This window comes from Xenopus laevis, chromosome 7S, assembly GCF_017654675.1.
Source record: "Xenopus laevis strain J_2021 chromosome 7S, Xenopus_laevis_v10.1, whole genome shotgun sequence".
Classification (NCBI taxonomy): Eukaryota; Metazoa; Chordata; class Amphibia; order Anura; family Pipidae; genus Xenopus; species Xenopus laevis.
Window position 1 is genome coordinate 94,692,039 of NC_054384.1, and position 5,447 is coordinate 94,697,485.

Sequence of the window (5,447 nt, forward strand, 5' to 3'; positions counted from 1 at the left end):
AAGAAATGGCATGGAGATGTGGAAAGGAAAACTGAAGAAGAGAAAGCTTGGAGATGAGAGAATAAGTAATAAAGACAATGGAGAAGTAGCAATGAGAAAGAAAGGAAAGCATGGCGAGGAGGGAATGATCAGTCATAAGAAAGAAAAAGAATAGAGATGAGAAAAGGAGAAAATAGGATGAAGATTAAGCATGGAGATGAGTGAATAAACAAGGAAGAGGAGAAGGGAATGGATATGAAGGGAAGTAGCAATTGGGAGGAAGGTAAAACATAAAGGTGAGGGAAGGAGCAGTGAAGAGGAATAGTATATATAGAGATGAAGAAAAATAAGGAGGAGAAGATGTGGAAATGTGGGAAAGGGCAATGAGGTGGAAGAGAAGGCATGATTGGGAGAAAAAGAGAAATGAGCAGAAAGATAAAGCATGGAAAATGGTCAATCAGCAATGAAGAAGAAAACATAGATATGTGGGAAGGAGCTATACAGAGGAAGATAAGACATGACTATAAATGTTTTTTGGACTGACCAAGCAAATCCCTGCAAATGAAGATCTCCTATTTCATATTCAGTATTACTCAAAGCTTAGGTTGAGTTCACTCTAACTTCCTACATACAGTAAGCCAATAAAAGCTGTCAGCTGTGGGTTTGTTTTTTCTTACTCCAATCAGCATAATCTGTTTAGTAGAACCAACATGGGGTCAGAGACATCATGGAAGTATGGTGTTGATTGTATTAGCATGATTGGATCTATGATGCTTTATTAAACTGTCCAGGGAGAGGTGCCAAAAACAGCATTGTATGTGGCAGATGGGCAGGTCTTCCAAATATTAGGTTTAAAAAAAGCTTTGCACGTTTCCCCCCCCATTTGTAAATTGGCCCTATAATGACAAATTCATAAAGCCAATAGAAAAAAGTCTTACAGATATGTAATATATATGTATATCATTCATTTTAATTAATTTTAGCAATTGAAAAATCTGCAATTTTAGAAATTTAAATATAAACAATTTATCACATACAGTAAAGGATCACCATGGTTTCCTTAGCTAATATAGTTTATAATTTGACAGTTCAAACAGCAGGACCTCCCTGCAGCGTACTAGTGGTGTTTCAGATGATGATATGGTACAGAGCTTACGTTATGGGGGTCTAAACAGGGGCATCGCACGTACTTTGGGGGCCCACAGAGCAGCAGTTTGAGGTAGGAATTATGGATGCATCAAATCTAGTATTTGCACCGTATCCAAATAATCACCTGAGTTTTTGTCGCACTTTCTCCCTGATTTCCCTAGTTTGCATATGGATCAGTATTTGGCTGAATCTTTTGCAAAGGATTCAGGATTTGTCCAAATACTAAAATAGTAGGTTTGCTGCATCCCTAGTAGGAATACTATGAAAAAGTTCAGCTGTGCTCTTGCCTTTTGACTATTTAGACAGAGCAGCAGAGCCTATAATAACACTTGGAATAATAGCCTGTGACTGTGGCATAGTAGGTATAGTACGAAGAGATGGTGTCTATAGTAACAGTGGGATAATAGTCTCTGGGAAGGGAGTGTGACTGTGGGATAGCAGGTATAGTAGGGAGAGATGGTGTCTATAGTAACAGTGGGATAATAGTCTCTGGGAAGGGACTGTGGCTGTGGGATAGCAGGTATAGTAGGGAGAGATGGTGCCTATAGTAACAGTGGGATAATAGTCTCTGGGAAGGGACTGTGGCTGTGGGATAGCAGGTATAGTAGGGAGAGATGGTGCCTATAGTAACAGTGGGATAATAGTCTCTGGGAAGGGACTGTGACTGTGGGATAGCAGGTATAGTAGGGAGAGATGGTGCCTATAGTAACAGTGGATAATAGTCTCTGGGAAGGGACTGTGGCTGTGGGATAGCAGGTATAGTAGGGAGAGATGGTGCCTATAGTAACAGTGGGATAATAGTCTCTGGGAAGGGACTGTGGCTGTGGGATAGCAGGTATAGATCCTCAGCTGAACAATGGTTAAGCTTTCTAATTTTTGCTCCCACTACAACTTCTGAGGGCCTTCTGCCCAACACTGCTTCTTCAACTTTAGCCCAAAACAACTCTTGTGCTTCAGGTTCAGCTGACCAGGTAATATATGTTTTCTTCAGCATCAGCTTCCTCATCCTGTGATAAGTGGAAAGCTTTCTGTCTGGGATATCATCTAATAAGATAAGTACAAGGACATCCCTCATCTCATCAAAGAGTTTGTAGCTGGCGAGCTGCATCTCTAGGGAGCACCACTCACTCTGCAGGTAGCTCCGGCTCACAACACAAATGGTTTTACAGCTGTTGTGTATACTGTCCACAATATTGTCTATGATGTCTCTACCAAGCTAGAAGTCCCGGTGATGGAGGCAGAGACGAAGAGCTGAGGTCTCTAGCATAGGTAGCATCATTTTATATACCCACTCCTCATCATGGGTATTGTAAGAGACAAAAGCATCATATTTATAGAGTTCTTTTTCTGACTTCCATCGTTCATGTAGCCAGGCAACAAAGAGAAAGTAATTGTACTTGATCCGTCAGTAGAACTTGCTGTATACAATGGGAATGATGATCAAGAGCAAAATGCTGGGAAAGGATGAGCAAAAGAGCTTTAGTTTAAATTCCTTATCACAGACATGGGTGTCAAAGTCATGAAAGTAAGAGTTTTCATTGCCAGGACATGTCAGGTTATAAGGATGGACAATCTGCAGAGGGGCCTTTCTAAACCACATTTGCAGTTCAGCATTGTTGCAGGTGCAGCTAAGGGGGCATTTGCGCAGGTCCAGGTATTTCAATTAAGTCAAGTTCTCAAAAACGTTGATATTTATATGTATATATACCATACATTTGGGGGGTTTTTTGCTAAAAGCCAAAAAAAGTGTTATTATTTTATTAAAACCACTTTGACCAAACTCCTGTGCACATATTTACCTTTTTTTTTATCGATAAATTAACCAAAAATAAAAAAATCTGGTGCGGAAAAAAGACTCTATAAAATTGTCAAGAAATCCAAATCGGATTTGACAACCGAAAACTCTTCAGATTATTGTACGAAACCCATCACAGATCAGGATATCTTCAAAATGTCAATGGGACATCTGCCATTAACTTCTACATGACCTCGACAGGTTTGAGATGGAGTACTTTTTTAGTCTGACTTTTAACAGCCTTGGGTTTTAAGAAATCATGAAAAATTCTATTTTTTCCACATGAAAACATGGTGTTTTCCCCTTTAAAACTCTAACCAGAAAAAGATCAGACTTTAATAAATAACCCCCTTGGTGTAATGTAACTCTCCGGCTGCAGGCACACCACTGAATATTATACAATTCTTCTCCAGGCAGCCCAAACCCTAAAACTCATAACCTGCCAAATTTTGATGAACATGTTAATTAGGGAGTGTGGCCACAAAAATGGGTGTGGTCAACAAAATTCACTGCGCTAGGCGCGCCAACGTTTGTGCTCAGTAGTTATTACCACTTCATTGTTTGATGATCAGCTTTACCAAAGGTCCTACATCTGGATACAATCCAAGGATAATTATAACAATGGCAACCAACAAACTGCTGGGCAGGTTCATTCAGTAAGCAGGAACTTTCAAGCTTTCAAGGCTGTTAAGCTGCCACTGTAGTTGGTCTTCTGTGAATGATCTGTTGTCTCCACAATCACTTGAATGAACATTTAACCCATCAATGGTAAACAATATATGAGGAGACTTTGGTTGTGTTGGCTGCAAGATCTCACATATTTTAACCCTTTGTTTATGTTCTCAAAAGACTTGAGCACTGAATGATCATTTAATGAGGATTATCTCAAAGTAACATCCACTCACCAATTTCATCAACTCACAAATAAAACGTTTAAACCTGTCTGATCATCTGTTGGGAGGATGTTGTTGAAGCGATACAATCGTGTGAACCCCATCAATGTAATGTTAGACAAAATCTGCCGGTATATGGGCCACCTTTAGAGAAGTCATACCTATACTGGGACATTTCTGTTTTTTAACAGTAGAGCAGGGTAACATTTTTGTTTGGGTGGGCTACAACTGTCCAAATACCATTTTACACACTTTATTAATTTGCAGCATTTAGAGCCTTTATATCAAAATGGAATGTATTCTCAGAGATCTCACCTGTCATATCTGACCATTTCAGTTTGCATCTCTAGATCACCCCATTTCAGTCTGTTTTCTCCCACAATTAAGAGGTTATTTATCAAAATCCCAAATTTTCTCACTATTTTCTAAAAACCATTCTGATCAAATCCGCACAGAATAAAAACTGACTTCTACCCTGCAGTCTGGCATCTCTGTGTGCATTCTTCCAGTTCCACAACACCCTGCACCGGGTTATCACAAATGCTACCCACTACCCCCACACACCCTCCTCCGCCAGTGGGATTTAGTGAAGAAGTGTCTTGGAGTAGAGTCCTGCAGCGTGTCGGGTACCCGTGGGTTACCCGAAAAAACCTGAGGCACCCTGCAGGTTGCGGGTAGAAGTTCCGGGTGCAGGTGTGGACACGGTTCTGTGTGTAGCGGGTCGGGCCGCAGATCTTCTCAATAGCGTTTTTTCCGATGATGTCACTTCTGGTTTACAGTGACATTTCCTGATTCTTGATGGTCAGCGGGTCGCAGTTTCAAGTTGCGGTTAAGGTACTTGCAGGTCAGGTCAGGTAGCGGGTCCAAACGGGTAAGAATGCGGGTCCGGGTTGCAGATTGCAGGGTACGGGTTCCAAGATCTTGGGGACAGCTCTCAATTGCCTAAATGCCAAATACATTTTTCCATTCTGCTCCCCCCACCTCCGTCAAAGTTGCTAACCTAGACATAGGCCCTTGCGTAATATACGCTGGACGCACCTACAGTAATTGCATCCAATTCCCCAAAATGAATGCAGCTGCCCTCTTGACAAACACATGTCAGCACTATATAAAGGATAATAGTGTCAATATTTAATATCAAATTGTTTTCTTATAATGTTGTATTACAAGAAGAGCTTATAACATATTTCTTCAGTTCAAAGTATAAATGAATAAATACACAAATATAAAAAACCACCCTGTCTCCCTAATAAGCAAACACAGCAGGTCATTAATAAAGGTGGAAAATTTATTGTTTATTAATGGTGGTTCCAGGACTTCCATCGGGGACCGATGTTTCTTCTGGGGCCCAGTACCAGAATGACAAATGGGCCCCTAGATTTATGCCCCTGTCCCTCCCCCCGATGGTAGTCCTGGTTTTTTTTTTTGTCCACAGTAACATCAAAAAAAAAATTATATTTAAATAGTATACATTGAGGAGAAATAGAGCGCCACACGATGGATCATCACCTTTTCTAAAGAGGATCGGAAGCAGAGTTTCAGTAAGTTGTTTCTTAATAAAGGCTTCTCGATTTTAAAGTTTAATTTATCTTGGTATTTTTTTTTCTTCTATGTTTTCTATGTTTTTTTAA

General features: G+C 40.3%; 1 pseudogene; it reads right to left on the reverse strand.

The window, feature by feature from the left end:
• Positions 1-1,903: 1,903 nt before the first annotated feature.
• On the reverse strand, positions 1,904-2,728 carry LOC108697255 (annotated as a pseudogene).
• Between the last annotated feature and the right edge of the window lie 2,719 nt (positions 2,729-5,447).